This window comes from Rhinatrema bivittatum, chromosome 3 (assembly GCF_901001135.1).
Source record: "Rhinatrema bivittatum chromosome 3, aRhiBiv1.1, whole genome shotgun sequence".
Taxonomy (NCBI): Eukaryota; Metazoa; Chordata; class Amphibia; order Gymnophiona; family Rhinatrematidae; genus Rhinatrema; species Rhinatrema bivittatum.
The window spans coordinates 352128096-352151765 of NC_042617.1; the positions used below are offsets into that span (position 1 = coordinate 352128096).

A 23670-nucleotide genomic window follows, 5' to 3' on the forward strand; every position below is an offset into this window, starting at 1 on the left:
GATTGGAATAGGCATAAGTTAACATTCATTTAGCAAACTCTCCTTTAATCATTTGGTGAGTGAGCATATCCTGCTATTTATTGAGATTTATAAATCCCTCATTTTCATCTGCTGATCTGCCTTCATTTGCATGCTCAAGCACACACATTTTTATGAGCTTGCACCAACACCTCTTGGGACCACTTTAATATGCCTAGTAAGGTCTTTATGTATGGTGCACCATTCACATGCAAAAATGTACAATAAGGTTTATTTCATAGGCTCATGTTGTATGTGTGAGTTTAAAGATCCCTCACGTTTTGCCCAATCTTTCTTGTATACCTATGCGGGTGGTTCCTGTGTATGCTCTTGTAACCCTCTAAATGATCAGTATATAAGAACTGACCAAGCATTCATCTACCCTCCCTCCATTTCCTGTCTGGTCTGCACTCAATTTCCTGTCCTTCCTTTCAGAAGGTGTTTGACAAAGTCCCTCATGAGAGGCTTCTAAGAAAACTAAAAAGTCATGGGATAGGAGGTGATGTCCTTTCGTGGATTACAAACTGGTTAAAAGACAGGAAACAGAGAGTAGGATTAAATGGTCAATTTTCTCAGTGGAAAAGGGTAAACAGTGGAGTGCCTCAGGGAACTCTACTTGGACTGGTGCTTTTCAATATATATATATATATATATATATATATATATATATATATATATATATATATATATATATATATATATAAATGATCTGGAAAGGAATACGACGAGTGAGGTTATCAAATTTTCAGAAGATACAAAATTATTCAGAGTAGTTAAATCACAAGCAGATTGTGATTCATCACAGGAGGACCTTGCAAGACGGGAAAATTGGGCATCCAAATGGCAGATGAATTGTAATGTGGACAAATGCAAGGTGTTGCATATAGGGAAAAATAACCCTTGCTGTAGTTACATGATGTTAGCTTCCATATTAGGAGCTACCACCTAGGAAAAGGATCTAGGCATCATAGTGGATAATACTTTAAAATCGTCAGCTCAGTATGCTGCAGCAGTCAAAAAAGCAAACAGAATGTTAGGAATTATTAGGAAGGGAATGGTTAATAAAATGGAAAATGTCATAATGCCTCTATATTGCTCTATGGTGAGACCGCACCTTGAACACTTTGTACAATTCTGGTCACCGCATCTCAAAAAAGATATAGATGCGGTACAGAGAAGGGCAACCAAAATGATAAAGGGGATGGAACAGCTCCCCTGTGAGGAAAGGCTGAAGAGGTTAGGGCTGTTCAGCTTGGAGAAGAGACGGCTGAGGGGGGATATGATAGAGGTCGTCACGATCATGTGAGGTCTTGAACGAGTAGATGTGACTCAGTTATTTATACTTTCGAATAATAGAAGGACTAGGGGGCATTCCATGAAGTTAGCAAGTAGCACATTTAAGACTAATCGGTGAAAATTCTTTTTCACTCAATGCACAATAAAGCTCTGGAACTTGTTGCCAGAGGATGTGGTTAGTGCAGTTAGTGTAGCTGGGTTCAGAAAAGGTTTGGCTAAGTTCTTGGAGGAGAAGTCCATTAATGGCTATTAATCAAGTTTACTTAGGGAAATCAGTAGCATGGGATCTTCTTAGTGTTTGGGTAATTGCCAAGTTCTTGGAGCCTGGTTTGGCCTCTGTTGGAAACAGGATGCTGGGCTTGATGGACCCTTGGTCTGACCCAGCATGGCAATTTCTTATGTTCTAATGTAATGTGAGAAGTACAGAATGCTAAGACCAGCCTTTATACAGGCTGGTCTTAGCATCCTGTACTTCTCACATTACAATTCCTTTGTGCCACTGTCCCTGGTCTTACCCTCAAATTGGTTGTGACACACAATGACATGTCTCCTTTTACAATCTGGCACATCCCCCCCCCCCCCATCTGTCTTTTTTAAAATCACCATTTTTAACCCTTCTGGTACAATTATTCACATTCTAGAAGTATGGAAACATGTTTTCACTCTTCTGCTTCCTTTTTGTTTACAGCATTAGAATGTATTTTTTAAAAAGCAATACAATGCATGTATTGATTATCAGCCATTCCCTGTCATGCCGGTTTCAAAGCAGCAGGATATTAGCTCTAATTAATTACTGTAAACAAAGGAAAAAGCTCACAGTAGCTTAAGACATACATTTCACAGCTCACAGTAGCTTAAGACATACATTTCAAGGCATACTTCACTTTCAATGCATATCCAGCATAGCTCCCTGCTTCAACGGCAGGGGAGAAGAAAAACTAATACTTCACGCATATCTCTGCTTCAACGGCAGAGAGCTATGCTGCCGCTTACCCAACTAATCAAACTTAACATTTCACTTGGAAGCAGCTCCATCACTGCTCTCTACATTAATAGTGGGGGTGAAAGGGAAATAGAACCTAAGGTTACTAAGAGCCAAGAGAAACAGATAAGTATGAGAAAAAAGAAGTGTGAAGCTTGCTGGGCAGACTGGATGGACCGATTGGTCTTCTTCTGCCGTCATTTCTATGTTTCTATGTTTCATTGCTTTGCATTAAGCATTTTCAAGACTTTGCATTAACTCTTTTGTTCTCTGTCTGTGATCAAGCATTTTTTAAACACAGCCCGACCCCCTGTATAATCAATTTAACCTTTGTAGTAAATCTGCTTTCTCTATGAACTGTGAGCACTAAACACCTCCCCTGTGTAAAGATACCACAAGCTTACTCTAAAATCAGCAAAAGCAATGATGAAGATGAAAGTAGTGATGTAATTTCTATTATTAAATAAGGATTTTTTGAAATATTCAGTGTGGATAACAGAATTACATCAAATGAACACAAACAGACATTCTTCTAAAATACAAAAAATATTTAAAAGTGACACAACTTGCATACCTAATTAAAAGCAGTTCCCTACCCATTTAATGATTTCTAATTTGATTTTTCTCTGATTCATGGATTCTTCTTATATTTAAAACTACCTTAAATTTGAGTCAAAACAGAAATTGAACAGGTAGTATCTTTTTGGAAATTCACGCTGTCTATATGTTATAAGTGAAGACAGAACAGTAATCTCATTTGGGTGTTTGAATCATGAACCCTTGTGTCAAGTATGGATAACTTGAGCATAGGAAAGCAATGGACACCTACCTCATGTTTTATCTAATAAAAAAACCTAAGTAAGTAAGGTGCCATCAATATCCCTACTAAGGAGTATGACTCTGTAAAATGGTCATGTGGCTTGGGTCCTCTTTGCCTCCATGAGCTTACATTGTGCTGGAAATATACAGTGTAACCCAGGAACAGTGGATAAAAGCTGGACTGGTAACAACTGTGCTTCAGGTTTGCAGCAGAGGAACTACTGGGCATGGTTTCCTTTCCCTTACTATGAGCAGAGAGATACCAGGAGAGAGCTGCTTCAGTTTAAACCCGGGATTTGACTTGTTCTGCTTGAAGATTGTGCTTCTAAAGAAAACCAGCAGTTGTATGGTTAAACCAGGCAGCGGGGAAGAAGGTCACCTGACTTAGGAGAGCCTATGAGAGCTGGCCAGCAAATAAGGAAGCACAACTGCTGATTGTAGCTTAAACAAATAAGGAAAAAAAAAGGTGGTGCAGTTGAGTGTCTCTGCCTGTGGGTTGGAGAGGAGTGCCTCAGAGTGATCCTGGGAGCCAAAGGGAGAGCTGGCAGACAAGATGAAAGGTACAGGGTTCCAGAAAAAGCAAGAGAGGATCTGGAGGAAATCTGACCCTGGGTCTTGGGGCGGAGGCAGAACTGCTTTCCAGGACCTTTCTCAGCTGTAGAAAAGGTACATGAGAAAGACATTCAAGGAGTTTTGTTCTATTAGAGAGCCCTTCAGAGAATATCATCTCTGGAGTGTCAGTGGTCAGCACCTTTGTAATCTGAGGACTGTAAGCACAGAGCTATTGTTTTATTGGGGGAAACGAGTGCTGGGATTGATGTGGTTGATATTACAGATGCAAAGAAAAAAAATATTTGTCTGTGGGACTTGCTCATCTTTTGAACCACAGAACCTGTTATTTTTCTACCATCTGAGCTCCACTGAGGTTTTGTTCCCTCCTTCCCCTCCATTTTGGGATTGTGTTGTGCACAAGTGCAAAGAAAAACAAAAAACCCATATCCATAAAGACTGCAGCTTTGTTTTTCCTGGATGTCCAGTAGTTAAGCAGAAGTTTGAGAGTCTATAACATTTTTTTTTCCCATTGTGCAACGTTTTTCATTGTTCATTGTTTATATTGGTGGTTTTGCTTCAATGTTTGTTTATACTGTTGTTTCTTTCTGTTAACCTGTGCTCTGTGTAGTCCTTATTCTCTCTTTTTCCCGTCAATGAATGAGTTTTTCTTGCCAACAGTAAAGATCATAGAAAGCATTTATGTCGCTGTGGTGACTTTTCCTGCTGTACCCTGTTCCAGAAGTGGGGTTGAAAAATAGGGACCCTGGCAGAAAGAGCAAACCCAGAAAGGGAGAACAAGGGGGCACCTTGCTTCCGTATACCAAGTGCTAATGTACCCACAACAGCACCCGACTTCTACCCATGGGTACAGGTGGGGTGCCATCTCTCTCCCTTGCCAGCAGTGTACTTATGTCACCTGAAGGAGGGCTACTAGTATATTAGAGGATGGTATCATTTTTGCCACACAACCCCCATGGGAGTTTTCATGCTTTTATATTAGTGAATGACCCCTAATGTCTATGTGGAATTTTGAGCTTCTTAGTTCTTGCTCCTCATTACTTGATTTTTTTTTTTTCAAGACTAAAGCTTTGGTGAGAAGCATGGGTATAGCGAAAGAGACTTGCTGCTAGCTGTTTCTCTGTTTTACAATGCCTTTGTTTGTTTGTTTTGTGGAAGGAAGTTTTGTCCATTCTTCATTTTCCACAAAAAGAGGAAAGAGGATCCCTGAGATCTGCATGAAAGCCTCAGCTCCTCCAAGGCCTTGTTCCTTGTGAGAAAGATCCTTGCAGAAGTTTAGAGAAAATTAGTTGTTTTTTTTTGGTTTTTTTGTGGCTGAAGATTAATTTAACGTTTTGAAACTTTTCAGGCACCCCTGGTCGCTCAGTATGAAAGACTCAGTTGCCCGTCTAGCATACATTTAGCGAGAAGGAGCAGAATTCATTTGCCATCTCATTGTGTGGCGAGAGGAGAAGAAGAGCCACTACACTGATGCTTACCCAGCAAAGGGGCCGATGCAATACAGTGCACTCACATGAGCGCACTGTTTAACCCGCTGTCGGACGTGGGTTAAATAGATGCTAATCAACCCCCTAATGCAATAGGGGGATTAGCACCTATTTAACGGCCGCTGATAAACTCAGCATCCATTGTTACTACTGCAGACGGCCGGTTATGAAAACCAATGCCGAGTTTAGCGGTGTTGGTCTTCATAACCGGCTGCTGCTGCTGGGTCACATTAGCAAGGAGGTGCTAAGGTCACGCAAGCAATCCTAGCATCTCCTTGCTAGCGCGACCCCCTAATTTGCCTATTGCATGGCACCCCCCCCCCCCCCCCTTGTGGGCGCCATGTGTGCATTAAGAAAGCGGGAGCTGAAAAGTCAGCACCTGCTTTCCGCGAAAATTATTGCATCGGCCCCAAAAAACAGCAAAGGAGGTGCCCAGAAGATGCAACAAAGAGGAGAGGAGAGAATTGGAAACTATAAACACAAGCAGTGGATCCCAAGTATTTAGAGGAATTCTTTTGGGATAGAAAACCCCTTTGAAATTTGCCCAAAGCAGCTTCAAATTCGAAAAGTAGTACAGAAGGGACCCTGAAGGAGAGATCAAGGGAATGCAGATTTACTGCTTTCAATTTATGTAAGGGATGCTATCAGCCACAACTGTACAAAGTGCCACAGTGATCAAGTTGAAAACATATTTCAGTAACATTTTTTTGTTGGAATACCATCTAAGAGTCTTGCCTAAATAGTGGCAGTTAGATGGGCATACTTAAAACCATGAGTCTTGGAGATTTATCCTCCCCCCCCTCCCCCAACAGAAAACATATACCAGAAGTGTGAGTCAAGGACTTAGGCCCAATACTGAGTTTGAGGCCTTTTCCCTTGGGCCAGACCCAAGACAGGATTACAAGTACAAGCACAATCTCTTCCATCTGTGGTTCAGTTTATTTTTGTTTTGATCCATTTTATTAGCCTGGTCTTCATCCCATTAAAATGAGTATGTGCCCTGAGAGAAAGCATAACACTTTGCTATACACTACAGTTAACAGAGGGAAAAATCCTTGTATGTATTTTATAAAATTGTGATGTTGTTTAAGACATGTCAAAAATTATACAGAGTCTGGTTGCACCGTGGTGGCCATAACTCTGGAATTCTTTACTTTTTCCACTTCCTTTAGAGTCATCATATCATGCTAATGTGGCTTCTGTAAATGAACACCAGCTGCCTTCTTCATGAATAAAAAATAAATTGTACTTGAATAATGGAATTCCTTTAGCATTTCTGAATGAATGTAAGCGAAGGTACGGCACTGGAAATAGAAGTTCTCATTTTCTATGCGCTTTGTAATATGGCCTAGATAAAGTGAGGATTCTTCAGCTTTCCTCTGTCACGTTAACTCAACTTTGAAGCACTTTTTAGTACACCTCTACTGGAGAAATTGCATTCTTTATGCTAATGGCCACTGCCAATTATCGCTAAAACAACTCATGGCAAAATTGTAGGCTTCATAGTGTAGAGGAACCGAGTAAACCTAGTTTATGTGGAATTTCAGTAACTAATTTGTTCTATACTATTCTGATGCATTCACATATTACTGCAAAAAATAAACAAGATTATCGTAAATCAAATGTTTTCCAGGTGGTGAACTTCCGTATAGCGAGTAACCTAACCTAATTAAGTGCTAAGCTCAAGGCTACCAAAGAACATGCACTCTTTTTAGCTGGTCCCCCCCTGTGGAAAAAGATGCCCCCGAACCTTCGCCTCGAGCCTTGCCCAAAAAGATTTAAACAAAATTTAAAGACTTGGCTCTTCACACACACATACACCTAATTCCTCCTCAGCTCCTTTCGCCCCCACCTTCCCCCTGTAAATTCTTTGTAAATTGCATGTTATTACTTGTAAATATTTCCCCTTCTCAGTTACCCCTCCCATAAACTTGTTTACTGTTGACACTTCATTTTAACAGTGTCTTGTTTATCCTCTATTTTTTATAATGTTCTTCTGTGAAGCTTCTTGCTATTTTTAGTTATCTGTAAACCGAGATGATGTTCCCAACATATCTCAGTATATAAAATGCTTAAAATAAATAAATAAATAAACATCATTATTTCAGGATTGGCTAATCCAGTTCTAATTTTATTCCCCTATATGCACGAATGAGGTGTAGCCCTTATTTTCTTAGAAAACACAAGTCAAAGAATACAATTTAGAGAAATCAGGACTGAGTCAGACTTACCTGAAAAAAAACAAAACTCTAGAACTAGAGCTTCCTCAGAAAGTCCAACTTCTCTATACAATACCAGGAGATCATTAGTACCATTCATGCTCTGCAATACAGCTCTAAGAGCATCTGACTGGGTAACTGGTGCTACACCCATCCCCAGGATGATAAGTGGGGCTAGGCATCAGAGGCAGCGGCTGCCGAAACCACATGTATGATGTCATGCTTGCCTCTAAGATGTAAGCGGCCCCGAACCCAAGAAAGGGAAAAAGTCTGTTTTTGATAGCATGGAAGGGTACCACCATACCTAATTCAAGAAACTCCTTCCCCTCAGAACATTTTATGCTAAAACAATGTGGTCAAATAACACTTGGCTGTGGCTATGTTTGGTACCACAAGGCTGAGTTCTCGATTCCCTTTATCAAACAGGAATGAAAAGCATACCAATAGCTTGTTACAGACATCTCCCCTCAAATAACACAAACATACCAACTGTACATTGTCGGCTTCATTGACTTCAGTGGTGCTGGCTGTAACATGCTAACATAATACAAGACAGAAAAAGGTCACCTGGCCCATGCAGGCAACCTGAGGCAAAAACATGGGGTGGTTTGAACCGCTGTCATTTTAAGAAGACCAGCACACACAGTATCCCTGGATGATACTGTGCTCAGACATAAAAACACAATCACAGAATGTGAGAAAAACCTTAGTAAATCGTGTCGTCAGCTAGGAATACGCACGCCAGCAGCAGTTCATACGCAAACATAGATACCCTTGCACCAGTCTGCCTTGTGGATCTCCTGAATGGATTACTCTCGCTCACTCTTTTTTTCCTTTTTTCTCTTCTTTCTCCCTCCCTCTTTCGAGGAAGCTGAATTGCATTAAGCAAAAAGATTAACGGCTGAATTTTAAATCGGCCACGCGCTCAAATATCGTCACTTACGCGCCTGGCCGGGCCCTGCGTGTGCTGCGCGCGTTTTCCAAAAGGGCCCGGCCATGTGCATAAGTGATGATTTGTGCGCAATTCCCTGGCCCTGAAAAGGGGGCGGGCTGGGGGCATGGTCTGGGCAGGGAGGGGTGGGACGGAGGCCGGCCAGGATTTAGCTGCTGTCCTGGGGAAGTGCACGCCAGCAGTCTTCCAGTACGCGCGCACAAACTACTTCTGCTCCAGGGGAGCAGTACGTAGTGAAACAAAAAAATGTACATTTCTGGGATGGGTTAAGGGCTGGGGAGGAGAGAGGAAGAGGGAGGGGGTTTAGGTAGGGGCTAGGGAAGGGGGGGGGGAAGGCCCGATTTTGTCGGTGCAAATAATCTACTAAAATCCCCCCCCCCACGTGCGCCGCACGCAAATGCACACAAGGTTTTAAAAATCTGGTGCGCATGTGTGCGCGGCCCACAGATTTTATAACATGTGTGCATTGACGCGCGCATGTTATAAAATTGGCATGTCCCTTTTAAAATCTACCCCTAAGAGTTTAGATCAGGCATAGACGTTGTTTAAAAATACCATCTGAGAAGCCCAGATCAGATGTATTCCACTCATTAGAAAAGGTAGAAAGAAGGCTAAACAACTATTGGCATGGTTAAAAGGTGAGGGGAGAGAGGCTATAATAGCTAAAAGATCATCTTTCAAGAAATGGAAAAGGGATTCAAATGAAGAAAACAGGAAACAGCATAAGCACTGGCAAGTTAGATGCAAAGCATTGATAAAGAAGGCAAAGAGAATTTGAAAAGAAGCTTGCCGTGGAAGCAAAAATTCATAATAAAGACTTCTACAGGTCAGTTGGACCATTAGATGATCATGAGGTAAAAGGGGCACTTATGTATGACAAACCATAGCAGAGAGACACAGAGGTCGATATTCAAAAGCCATTTAGATGGATATCTGAAAAGTTATCCATCTAAATGGCTTACTCAGCTTTATTCAGCCTCTATCTGACTAACAAAGTAAGCAGCTAGAATTAAGCTGGATAAGTTGGAGGCGTTCTGGGGGGTGTAACTGGGAGGAGTTGAGTTAACCAGCATAGCGGGTTATTTTCCAAGCCGCGACAGGCCCTTCTCGCGCCAGTAAGATTTAAATTAGGGGGAGGGCAGGGGAGGAGTCAGGGTGGAGTTAGGGAGGAAAGTATGTTAATTGGTGGCGGCACCGCTACCGGCGATAATGTTTCAAAGATTATCGCCGGCAGTAGCACAGGGAATAGCATCACCTTATACGGTGGTGCTATTGCCAGACTGCCCCCCCTGCATTGCCCCCCCACCCTCCTGTAGCGCAGGGTTCATCATCCGCATGAATGAATCCTGGCCTAAGTCTGGTTAGGTCAAAGAGATACCCTAAAGTTAGCCAGCTGTAGTTATCTGACTAACTACTTAAAACAGCCGGCTATATTCAATTGTATAGCTGCACTACTGAATATGCCTCCAAAGTTAGCTGGATAAGTTTATACAGCTAACTTTGCTATCTGGACTGTGTCCGATTATAGACCTCTAAATGATTTCTTTGCTTTGGTCTTCACTGAGGAAGATGTAAAAGAGATACCCAGGCCAGAAATGATAGTCAAAAGGTCATGCTTCAGAGGAACTGAAACAAATCTTAGTGAACCAGAATGATGTACTAAGACAAATTGACAAACTAAAGAGTAGCAAATCACTTGGATCAAATGACATACATTCCAGAGTGCTAAAAGAACTGAAAAATGAAATTGCAAACCTGCTATTGTAAATCTGAAAACTATCTTTAAAATCAGGTACTGTACTATGAAACCTGAAGATTAGAGAGTTGCCAATGTAATGTCAATTTTTAAAAAGGAATCAAGGGGTGATCTAGGAAACTACAGAGCAGCGAGTCTGACATTTGTGCCAGGCAAAATGGTAGAAACTATCATAAAAAACAAAATTACTGAACATATAGATAGGCATAGTTTAATGGGACAAAGACAACACGGATTTAGCCAAGGAAAGTTTTGCCTTATCAATCTTCTACTTTTTTTGAGAACATAAATAAATATGTGGATAAAGTTGAGCTAGTTGATATAGTGTATCTGGCTTTCCAGAAAGCATTTGATAAATTCCCTCAGAGAGACTTCTTAGGAAATTTTAAAAAATCATGGGATAGGAGGCAGTGTCCTATTGTGTATTGCCAACTGGTTAAAAGATAGAAAACATATAGTAGGGCTTAATGGTAAAATTTCCCAATGGAAAAAGGTGAATAGTGGAGTGCCCCAGGGATCTGTTCTGGGACTAATGCTTTTTAATATATTTATAAATGACCTGGAAATGGGAACAACAAGTGAGGGGATCAAATTTGCTGATGACACACAATTATTCAAAGGTGTTAAATCACAAGAGAATTGTGAGAGGTTGCAAGAGGATCTTGAAAACTAGGAGACTGGGCATGTAAATGGCAAATTAAATTTAATGTGGACAAGTGCAAAGTGATGCACTTAGGGAAGAGTAGCCCAAATTATAGCTACACAATGCAAGAGTCCACTTTAGGAATCACCATTCAGGAAAAGGATCTAGGTGTCATCGTTCATAATACATTGAAATCTTCTGCTCAGTGTGCAGCAGCAGCCAAGAAAGGAAATAGAATGGTAGGAATTATCAGCAGAGGAATTGAGAATAAAACAGATAATATCATAATATATATGTTGTGGACAACATGCATACTTAGCCCCCATGAGGTTGAGTGGGGTGCAATTTTCAAAGGAGATCTTTCATAAGTAAACTTATTTTAAATCACAGAAATCCCTTTTATCAGTTGCCCCCTCCCCCTTAGTGAATCAGGGCCTGACTTAAAAAGCATTTACTCGAGTAAGTGGGCTTTTGAAAATTGCTATAATATGCCATTAAATTGTCCATAGGATTTACTGGAGTAAATGGCTTTTGACATGCGCGTAGCTCCGTTGAAAATTAACCCCTATGATTCTAGGCTTTTTCAAGTCTTCCCACGCTGCCAAATAACAGGTTTTCATCTCACTGTCTCACTTGTGCACAACAAAGAAACAACATACTGCTGTAAGGGTGTGCATGGTAAAACATTTTGTTTCAGTACATTCTCATTTATTTTTTTCTCTTTAGTTTCATTTCCTACAATTTTTTGTTTTTATATGTGTTTCGTTTTTAGTGCACACTAACTCAAAGGGATGATAACTTTCAAACAACTCCACATGGTGGTGTATCTTTTAAATGTGCTGTATATAAATTATTATATAAATAATTTTAGAACATTAAAAAAAAATTAAAAAATGATTATAGGGTGGAAGGAAGTTGTGAGGTTATGATTATAAGATACCATATAACTCTGTTTACCTTGGTGGCAGCAGCGTCAAGATCATATGAAACTACCAACCCTTTCCTTAATAATTTTTTTTCATTTAGAAATAATATTTGTAAAGTAGTCCCTTTCTAAAATTTTAGAAACTGGGTGTTGAGTTTGTTATTTGATATTTAGATATACACCTGGTTGGCAGTGCACATTAAGACCTATGCCACTATTTTATAAGCTGTGTGTATGAAATAGGTGCATATTATAAAGTACGTGCATCTCTACCCTGCAAAATATGCGCGTGTGTATGGCAACGTGCAAATAAATGCAATGCATTGAATTTCAATGCATTGAATGTGTGTACTTTTCCTACCTCTTTTAAAAATATACATGAGTATATTTTATGTACAAATATAAAGTAGGATGTATAAATTGTGATTTATGTGCATAAGTCATCATATTTTAAAACATGCTCATGTAAGTTAAATCAACTGGTTTAACAATTACTCCACCAGTTCTCCCAGGCCTTCTTCAGATCTTTAAGAGGCCTCCTGTTTCTTCAGGCTAAACTCCCCCCAGTTCACCCAGACTTCTCACCCAGCCAGCGGCAAACAATAAACAAGTCTAATATCAATTATCCCAGATAATTAGCAGGCATAAAATTACTTGAATAAGTTGCCAAATGTATGAGCTGGAAGGGTCTTTTAAAATAGCAACCTACACATGTAACTGCTGGCCCTGTCAGGGAGCGCCTCTAATCTGCCCCCTTTTTTTTGAGCACATATAAAGTACACGCTTACTTTCGACTTTATAAAATAGCAATTGCGCAAGTACAGAACAAAATAAAAACCACAAAATCTAAATTAACAAAAATGTCCGAAACAAAAATATGTCAGCTGCACACCCTTAATAGGTAGTATTATGTTCAGATTTCTAATATATTAAAACCCACACCTGAATAGTCTTTTAAAATTTGATTCTAAGATGTCCCTCTGAGTGTGTTTGAAAATTTGTCAGCCCTTTAACAAATGCTGATTCTGTATATCTAAATGTTGTGAAACCTTTTATAGTGCAAGAATGTTTTCATGGACTTCTGCACCAGGTTTAAAGATATGCAGTAGTTTTGCAGTGATCTCTTTGAACCTGTCTTGATGGACAGACTGCTGAGAGGAGAGCGCTTGGCTCGCTGGTGCATTGTAACTGTTATATCTTCTTCTATTGTCAGCTGTTTTGGACATCTGCCACGCTTCATGAAATGTTTGTACAGTAGAAAGATGGGCTTTGCTTTATCTATTTGAAAGAGCTAATATGCATAAAATGTTAGCCTGTCTTTTTTGAGTTCCGTGTTCAAGAAGGAGGGAATGAATGCATGAAGCAAAGATTTGTTTGTGCAAGTATATCTGAGAGGAAGAGGCTGGAGTATCCTGCCTGTAAATCAAGGAGTACAATATTTTAGTTCATTATTCAGTTGCAATATCACCTTTGTTTTTTTTTTGTTTTTTTTTTCAAAATATGTGAATGCATGCAAATCATACAATCAGCCTACTGGAGAGATGATTTTTAAGTGAAATGACAACAAAACCCAGCAAAATATCTTGGATTGTTTTCACATTTAGTGCTCATTAATTCAGAATAACGCATATTACCTTCAAGGAGCATGTGCTAACTCAAGTAGCTCACGCTATTTTGCATTATGATTGCTATTATTATTATTAGTGTGCATTATTTCAAATTATTCTGCACTACTGGAGTAATTCTCAAAGAGTTATGTGTGTAAAAAATTAGCATATTATCAGGTTAGCAGCCACCAGGAGCACTCCAGGCGCACTCTACAAAAGCGCACACATCATCCTGGGCTGAGGCAACTCGGCCTCCCTGAAAGGAATCTGCAAAGCAGCTGCCAGGTCATCTTTTTGTTCTCTCTCAGGGAGCACAACAGTTGTTTATGTAGACCAAGGCAGAATTGGTAAGACAGCCATGACTTCTAGAGATGTGAATCGTGTCCTCGATCGTCTTAACGATCGATTTCGGCTGGGAGGGGGAGGGAATCGTATTGTTGCCGTTTGGGGGGGTAAAATATCGTGAAAAATCGTAAAAAATCGAAAAAACGTAAAATCGCAAAACCGGCACACTAAAACCCCCTAAAACCCACCCCGACCCTTTAAATTAAATCCCCCACCCTCCCGAACCCCCCCCCCGAAATGACTTAAATAACCTGCGGGTCCAGCGGCGGTCCGGAACGGCAGCGGTCCGGAACGGGCTCCTGCTACTGAATCTTGTTGTCTTCGGCCGGCGCCATTTTCCAAAATGGCGCCGAAAAATGGCGGCGGCCATAGACGAACACGATTGGACGGCAGGAGGTCCTTCCGGACCCCCGCTGGACTTTTGGCAAGTCTTGTGGGGGTCAGGAGGCCCCCCCCAAGCTGGCCAAAAGTTCCTGGAGGTCCAGCGGGGGTCAGGGAGCGATTTCCCGCCGCGAATCGTTTTCGTACGGAAAATGGCGCCGGCAGGAGATCGACTGCAGGAGGTCGTTCAGCGAGGCGCCGGAACCCTCGCTGAACGACCTCCTGCAGTCGATCTCCTGCCGGCGCCATTTTCCGTACGAAAACGATTCGCGGCGGGAAATCGCTCCCTGACCCCCGCTGGACCTCCAGGAACTTTTGGCCAGCTTGGGGGGGGCCTCCTGACCCCCACAAGACTTGCCAAAAGTCCAGCGGGGGTCCAGAAGGAGCTCCTGCCGTCCAATCGTGTTCGTCTATGGCCGCCGCCATTTTTCGGCGCCATTTTGGAAAATGGCGCCGGCCGAAGACAACAAGATTCAGTAGCAGGAGCCCGTTCCGGACCGCTGCCGTTCCGGACCGCCGCTGGACCCGCAGGTTATTTAAGTCATTTGGGGGGGGGGTTCGGGAGGGTGGGGGATTTAATTTAAAGGGTCGGGGGTGGGTTTTAGGGGGTTTTAGTGTGCCGGCTCACGATTCTAACGATTTATAACGATAAATCGTTAGAATCTCTATTGTATTGTGTTCCATAATGGTTTAAGACGATATTAAAATTATCGGACGATAATTTTAATCGTCCTAAAACGATTCACATCCCTAATGACTTCCACTCACCCCAGTGAAGAGGAGCTTTGGTAAGTCTCTTACATTATTTAATGACTTGTCTAGCAGATTAATAAGGAAGGATAAATTATTAACTGTTAATTTTCTTTCCTACAGTCCTGCTAGACCAGTCCATTTCCCACCCTGGAAGACAAGGGTAAAGAAAATTGGAGCTAGAGCCAGCATGTGAAGTATTCCTGATGGTGTCCTCCTTCTCCTGCCTTTCTCTGTCTCTTCACTCGTCTTACCTTTTGTTTTACTCAGAGCGATCCTCTGGACCTGGTAGTATGAATTTCAAGGGCATGGCGATTGGGGGTGGGGGAGGATTTCTCATGGTCACAGGACTTGGACAGTAGGCTACTGGTATTGGACAAGGACTACACCCCCTTTACACCCTAGAGTGAGGTCACTAAAAGAGGTGTGTCCTCTATCTCTGTCAGCCGTGGAAGAAGGAAATCCGATATGTAATGACTGGATGAGCAGGATGATAAGGAAGAATGCATATTTCAGTGTGCAGGTAGTTTTCCTCAGTTAATTTCCAAAATAAAAGTATGGAGGAGGTCTATTCCCAGATTTCAGACCTGAGTATAGGACAAAAGACTAATCAAGCTGTCAAGAAGCTGGATAATTTAAAAGATGGGATGCTCCAAGCCACGTCCAGTGGAATAAAATCTCTCACCAGTAACATCTCTCCTGTCATTGAAATTTTATGGATATCATTGATTAGATCTCTATCCCAATCTTCTGCCTGTCCTGCAGGCCTATAGATTACTCTGGTGTCCAAGATGATCGACAACATCTTCTCCTTTCTTCCCATATATATATATATCCTGGAAGAAAGGAGTTGCAGGGGAGATTTGATGCAGATTTTCATAAACCTGAAAGGTTTTAATGATACATGAACTTTGAACCTTTTCTTTTGGAAAGGAAACAGTAGACCTGGGCGTCATAAAATAAAACCAACATCAGGAAATATTTCTTCAATGGAAAGGTGGCAGATGCCTGGAGTGCCCTTCCAGAGTAGGTGGTGAATGCAAAAGCAGTCAAAGAATTCAAAGGCACATGGGATAAACTAAGGGCGGGAGGATGGAAATGAAGAAAAGTATCCATGGGGTAACCTGCTCGGTGGCGGTTACTACCCTTCACAGTATGCATGGGGATAACTACCCTTAACCAATAAGCCTTGATGCTTTTGACACAACTGCAACATCGTTCTTCGCTTTGACAGCAGGGGAAGGGGAATTGGGTTCAGATGACAGTCAACTTGGGCCCTGACTTTTACGGTTTGGGGTATTATTAGTCAGACATAAGCAGACATAAGCAGTATTGTCTGAATTTTCAAGAAGGCTCCTCACCCAGTAAAAATGTTGCTATGTTAATATATAAGGCTTGGGGGTAACCTGCATGGAGCGGCAGCTACTTCCATAAGAAACTTGCTGGGCAAATTTGATAGACCATTTGGTCTTTTTCTGCCATCAATACTATGTTACTATCCTCCATTTCAGTTACTTTAGTATTATTTTCATATAAAGTGCTACTCCTCCCCCTTTTCTGTCTCCCCTGTCCTTTCTGAATATATTATAGCTTGGTTTGGCCATCTCTTTCATGGGACTCATTGAATCATGTCTTTGTGATAGGAACATTATCTAGACCTGTCTTAACCATCATGGCTTGCAAATTTGAAATATTATTGCCTAAACAATGAGCATTTGTGCTTACTAGGGATGTGCATTAGTTTGCGATGAAATAGGAAATATTGTCTCTATTTCCTATTTTGTTATGTTTTGGGAGGGCGCCGAAACGATAAGAAAACCCACAAAATTTTGTGTGGTTTTCTTTTCGTATTTCGGGGGGGGGGGGGGGGGGCTGGGGAGAGCACATTAGAAAAAAACAAACCCAAATCCTCCCCAACCCTTCAAATTTTAATTAATTTCAACCCCCCCAAGACTTGCCTGACTCCCCCCAAGACTTACTGAAAGTCCCTGGTGGTCCAGCGGGGTCCCGGGAGCGATCTCCCCCTCTCGGGCTGTTGGCTGCCACTAATCAAAATGGCACCGATGGCCCTTTGCCCTTACCATTTGACAGGGGCTATCGGTGCCATTGGTCGGCCCCTGTCACATGGTAGGTGCAATGGATGGCCCGTACCTTTTTTTAAGATGGCGCCGGCCATCCATGGCTCCTACCATGTGACAGAGGCTTCAGCTTCATTTTGGGGGGGGGGGGCAGATGAAATATAATCGGCCCGAACCGCGAGAAAATGAAATTTCCTGCGGCAGGCCAATAAAGAAGGCCGAACTGAAAGGTTTGGCCGAATCACATCTCTAGTGCTTACAGCCTATAAGAAAATTTCTCCTTGCCTTGTCTTCCCTCTGTAAAGCTTCATACCAGCTTTGCACTTCTAGGTAGCCTAGTGAGATGATCACTTTTGTGGTTTTCACTAAACTTATTTGTTGAAGGGGCTGGCAGATGGAAGTTGACTGAATTGGGTTTGTTTGTTTATTTATTTATTTATTTATTTATTTATTTATTTAAAGGCTTTTATATACCGATGTTCATGTACTAGTACATACCGCGACGGTTTACATAGAACCAAAGTTGGAAATTACATCAAAGAAGTGGGTACAAATAGCAGGGATAACTTCGTAAGAACTTAAAACTTATAAAGCAGAGAAAAAGAATTAAATTATTATAAATCATTATAAATAAATACCCATAATTGCAAATAATTACAAATAACAGTCAACAAAAAGTTGGGTTTACATCTGACTTAATAAGCATGAGTGAGGGTTGTAACCTCATCTAGTTTACTTTAAACTCCTGTCTATATGTGATCTTAATCTCTCATTTAAGATAATAGTTCCTCTCACAGATAGAGGTAAGCCATCACTACAATACAGATTTTTTTTTTTTTTGTAGAGCTCCATTTAGTGACAGATTTAGAATTTTGCCTTCCCCTAGGTATTATAGGTGCTGTCACTCCCTGCCCCCCCCCCCCCTCTTTCTCTCCCCAAGGTTGGACAACAGGGAGCAGAAGGTCTAAGGTAGGGGTAGGCAACTCCAGTTCTTGAGTGTTGCAAGCCAGGTGCGTTTTCAAGTTGTCCACATTGAATATTCATGAGATGCATTTGCATGCACTTCCCTCATTGCATGTGTGTAATGCCCTCTTACCTTACTCTGTGTGCCTGTCATAGAGGAATCACCAGAATACTAGTGATGATTCATTGCTGATGGAGCCAAAATAGACCTCAACATGGCTGCTTTAGTCTGCCATTTCTTCATGTGACCGCACCATGATTCAGGACATCTGTTTCTAGGAGCCAATGAAGAAGAAGAACTATTTTGAAACAGATGGGCTGGCTGGGAGTAAGTTAGTTGGAGAGAATGAAAGAGGGCAGAAAAACAGGCTGCTCTGTCTGAATTGGGAGAGATTTGCAAATCTCAGTGAGCTTCCTGCTTAGTTTGAGCAGTTACACAGAGTTCAGAGAGTGCATTCCTGAGTTTCAAGTGTTGTCCTGGAAGCTGTTTTAGCTACACCTTCAGCAGAAGACCTCAATCAAGACTCTCAACCAATCTCTCTGAGAGCTGTGTTGAAAGCCATTTCTGCTGTCTCTTCAGTCAGAAGAGTTGGATAAAGGATCCCAGATCTGGGAGTGGGGAACATTTGTATTTTGTGACTCAGGGACGGGGAACAGACTCGAGCCCAGTGCTCTGTGTTAATTTTCTATTGTGACTTTCTTCATTATGTAAAAGAAAGCTAATTTTCGGCAGCACCTATAAACCTTTGGATTAGAAGCAAATCCAAGTCTGAGCTGTTTAACTGTTAACCCTTTATTCCCTAGAGCCATCACTGTATCCCAGGTGTAAAAGGGACTCCTCCCATTGGCACAACTCAGTGGCAACAGCATTGTGCTGCAAACTATGGGGCAGATGCAATAATCTTTGTGGAAAGCAGGCGCTGACTTTTCAGCACCCGTTTTCTTAATGCACGCATGGCGTCCGCAAGGGGGGCACCATGCAATATGTAAATTAGGGGGTCGCGCTAGGAAGCAGGCGCTAAGGTTACTTGCGCGACCTTAGCGCCTCCTTGCTAACTCGACCCGCCGCGGCTGCCGGTTATGAAGACCGACGCCGGTAAACTCAACCTCGGTTTTCATAACCTGCCTGTCTGCCAGTTTATCGACGGCCGTCTGCCAGTAATGAAAACGGCCGGTTATGAAAATTGAGGCCGAGTTTACCGGCGTCGGTCTTCATAACTCAGCAGTCTGCTGAGCTATATTATTATTATTATTTTTTTTTTTACTTTAAAAAAGAAGTACAGAAAAGCAGTTTTTTTTTTCTGATATTGCCTGCTGCTCCCAGAAAGTCAAGGGTACTTCATGTGGCTGCTAACTCCTGGAGTTTGACAATTTTGTTTGTTGTTGTTTTATAATTATGTATGTTCCATTGTAAACCACCTAGTAATGCTGATAGTGCACTCTGGAAATTATTTTGATAAATCAATAAACATTAAATACTGCAGTGCACTCCTGTGGAAAAGAGGGGAGAAGCAAACGCCTTTGCTTGTACATGAAAAATACTGGTCCCAGCGATTGGCATTAGTAATATTCCCCCCAGGGGATATAGGGAGCTTGCTGGTAATTCTAAAGTATACCAAGCCTGGCTACTAGCAAGCATAAAGATGTACACAGTCCATGGTTAATAATTTCAAGTGAAGAACACTGCTCTGAAACTAAGTATAGTTTGTGGTTACTGGTAGGGGGGGGGGGGGGGAGCCTTGAAATATTTCTGTCCCTTTCATTTTCGTTGCAGGGGTGGGCCATTTCAGTTCCAGCCCTGGATCATTGTTTTGTATTCTGGTGTGCCATTTCATTTGAAAAAACAAATTATAAAAAATCAAAGCCCCTCCCATCACCTCCTCCTGACCCCCCCCCCCCCCCCAGTACTCACCACAAACACCCGGTGGTCTATTTGGGGGGGGGGGGCCTGGAAGTGTTTTACCTCACCTGGATCAGCGGCTGTCCTCATTGGAAATGCTGCTGGCCACCCTTTGCCCTTAACTTGTGACAGGGGCTTCTGGTGTTATTGGTCAGCCCTTGGAAAATGGTGCCGGCTGCCCTTTGCCCAATGGAACTGGGGGCATGGGCGAGACACGGGCACTCTGGGGCTTTAAGCTGAAATGTGCAGGTAAGTATTTATGCGCCCATGTGCGCTTCCATATAAAATTGTGCAGACGTGCACACCCAGCCAAGCCATTTTATACCATGCGCATACACATATATGTTATAAAACGGACGCATCTCTGGACGCGAGCCAGCATACGCGTGCACATGTGCGCCTGTGAACCCGCACACCAGTATTGAACTTTTCGTCATTATACACAAAATACCAGGGCCCCTTTCCTACAAAAAACCCTCCCGACAAAACACAGGGACTGGCGAATTAAAAAATGCATTTGCTGAGCATGTACTATCAGTTACTGTGCGATTACAGCGTTGCTGCGCAGTAACACGAAAAATTGGATTTACAACAAACTTTTGAGGATTTTTCCTTCATTTTCCGGGTCCCCCGAAATGAGACTGCCTATCCCTGGATGCTGATACTTATATCTGTGGTTTCTTCTTTACGCATTTCTTTTACAGCAGCTTGTTCTCGCAATAATAAAAACAGAATTACTTATTTCAGTGCATTTCCTGGTGCAGTGGGACAATTCTCCTTGGCTGTCTATTCACAAAGGGGGAATGCATTTTTATACAGGCCACTCCTTCGGGTGGGATTACACATGCAAATGCAGCTCATGCATATTCATTGTGAATAAGCTGAGAACCCAACTGGATCATGGCACTCAAGGACCAGCGTTGCCTACTCCTGGTCTAAAGCAGAATTTCCTCATTTCCTGTGGCAGCTCAGGGGTAGATTCTGTGGCAACAAAAAAATTCTGAAACAAACGGGCTAAACAATAAACCTACAGTAGTTTTCCAATGTAATTATTAGTATAATTTATATAATGTACTTTCTTTTTATTGGATGAAGAAAAGGCATCTCAAGTCTCAGTACAGGGAAGAGATCTCCGGGATGGAGTGAGGAAGGGCAGAGGATCAAGAATGGGGTGAGGAGAAAGGGGAGGAGCATAAGAAGGAGAGAGGACTAGCGATGGGGAAGATGGAAGATAGGAAAAGTTAGGAATCTGGGAGGGGGAGAGAGAGGTTCTTGGATGGGCAGGAGGGAGTAGGAGGAGTTGGGAGTCAGTTCCAGGATCTGGGAAGAAGGGAGATGTAGGAAGGAAGGGAGGATCCAGGAGCTGGGAGACAGACTCTGAGATGACCCTTGCTCCACTCTCCTTTGCACGCATCCCCTCAGATGATCCCCTTCTCACCCTCCCTAGCCCTTCCTAACTTTCCCAAAATTAGCTCTTTCTGCTGCAGACTCATGCCCCCCTCCACTCCTGTTCCCCGCATACTGCCCGGGAGGGGAGAGGCTGGATCAGGCAGCAAAGGGCTGTCCTATTTGGAGTGAGATTCAGCACAGCTGGAAGGCAGCAAATCTTCATCCAGCCTACGCTCCCCAGATTTTTGTCACCTTAGGCACAGGCCTAGTATGCCTATTGACAAATTGAAGCCCGGCCTCCAGTCCCCAATGTGTCCGAAACCCTCTTCTTTAAACCAGTTCTTAAGCCAGGTATTGAAGCTGTTGATGAGACATAGCCTGTCTTTACCCTTGCCATAAACTGGTAATATGTCAGAAAATGTTATGATTCTTGCCTGCTGCCTAAGTTTCTCCCCTAAGTTTTTGAACTCCACTGTTTTTGAACCTGCATGACACTGACTTCATTTATGCATCTAAAATTAGATGCATAATTAAATTAGATGCATGATTAAATATTTATGTGCACAACTGCAGGCCCTTGTATATATGCAGAGAGTTCTGAGAAATTCAAAATATCCAGGGAGTTTTGAGCTTGATAACACAGTGGGTCTTGGTTTCCTTCCTGTCACGGTTATCCTCCTGAAGTTACAGCATAGCTTCATATTAATAAGAAAAGGCCCATTGCAAGGCAAACCCTTACCATGGGCAGTATGGGGATGGGGCTGGCCAAGGTGGGAGAAGAGGGGTAGAGGCCCCTCTGATAACGTGGTCCCAAGCTAGCAGTCGTATAAGTGCCCAAGAGAGCTTGTGCCACTGCACTGGCAGTAAGGAGCACAGAATCCCTCTTGCCGGGCTCCCTCCTCCCTCCCCAAGCCTGGCACCCTGGTCAGTCACCAGTCTCACCTGCCTTTGGGTAAGGATAATGGACTTCTACTATTCTTTGAAAAAGCAGGTTAAGAATATTACTGAAATCCAGAAAACACTTCAGCACTGTTGCATTATTCTGCCCTGCAATGTTTTTCTTATACTCTTTATTAAAACATCATTAAACAAGAAGCTAACGCCTGATGCCTTATTATTCAATTGCAGAGTAAAGATTCCATGAAGGAAGATTAATCCCCAAACCCTCTGTCGTAATGGTTGAGCAATATGCTCCCAAAAAGCACCACAGCAAATGAAGTAATAAGCAAGATTTTGCATCATCTTTCCTTTTGGAATAATTTGAATAATCAAGAGAAACTGAGCACAGGAAAATGAAAGAGAGAAGCAGAGAGTTGACATTATAGTTTAACATTCCAGTCATTTCATTGTTGTCCTGAAGCAATATGCCATTGTCAGGCATTTTATCTGTCAGCTGCACTCTTGCCTGAAGACAACAGCGGCCCTCCGGGAGATTACACGGCGCCTTTCTTCTTTCTCCTCCTGGCTGCAGCAGGTGTAGAGGCATCACAACTCTATTAGGTCCGCCACGGCAAATAAAAGCGCATTAATTGGCGAGAACTGGCTGTGTGTTCATTACTAGGGAAGCGACTCACTCGCAGGCCTTGCCCTTTCGAAACCCGGGGGCTGCACTTTCCGGCGTGGTCTCTCTCTTTCAGAAGGGGCCTCGGAAATGAAGACATCAAATACCCCGGCTGGAATCCTGCCACATTCTCACAGGCTGGACCTGAAACAGCAAGCATCCCCATTTCAAGCCTGACAAAAGCTGAACAATGGGTGGTCACTGCAAGGTCTTACTCCCCCTCCCCCCACCCCCCTCCATTAAATCTATAAGCATCAAACTGGGACTCTCCATTCACAGGAAGATAATCCATAGTCACGTTCTCCTTGTTTAGACTAGAGCTCAGTCTATTACTACAGACCACCTCCCTCCCATTCCTTCCTGCTAGCTAATCCATAGCTTTACCTATTGAGCAACTGACGAACCAAATAAACTAAAGCAGAAGGCAATTGTAATAAGGTCCTTAAGTGTGTGTGTGTGTGTGCATGTGTGTGTGATGTGTGTGTGTGTGTTTGAGATAAAGACATCTTGCTTTTTCATCAATTCTTTAGCTGTGTTAGTCAGAAGGATCTTCCACAGAGACACTCTTAAGAACGCTTAATGAGCTCCTGGAGCCTGGGAGGAGCTAATGTCTTTTAGAGCACGGTCTATCCTCAGGAGAGGTGCATCTGATTTATTCACAAAGTTTCTTAGCATCATGTCTGGGAATCCTGCTCCTAACTGAGTTTTGTTTTTTTTTTTAAACTCACATCATGTCATTGTTTAATTCACTTTCCTGCCATAACATTTTTGAGAGCAATATTCAGAAGTTTTTTCACAGGTAAAAATATATTCTTAAAAATGTAGTTTGAGAATTGCCCCCCAGCTCCCATCCATATGTGAGTATACGTTTCACAGAATGCATACTTTTATCTACGTGAAAAAAGGGATGGAGTTAGGCCGGGAAGTGAAAGTTTCCCATGGAGATTTCCTTTTCAAATTGCCACATGTACTTTTTGCCGTATGTTTTCCACCTGCTCCTCCGCAGAAACAAAGCACAAAGGTACAAAA

General features: G+C 42.3%; 1 long non-coding RNA gene across 2 annotated transcripts; it reads left to right on the plus strand.

Annotated features, from left to right (window-relative positions):
• The first annotated feature begins 3592 nt into the window (after positions 1-3592).
• On the plus strand, positions 3593-22309 carry LOC115087812. Of its 2 annotated transcripts, XR_003855622.1 has the most exons (3): positions 3593-3781; positions 14874-14913; positions 22209-22309. It is a non-coding gene; the product is annotated as an uncharacterized LOC115087812 (long non-coding RNA). The 2 variants fall into 2 exon arrangements; XR_003855621.1 differs by lacking the exon at positions 22209-22309 and having other exon boundaries at positions 14874-14918.
• The last annotated feature ends 1361 nt before the right edge of the window (positions 22310-23670 follow it).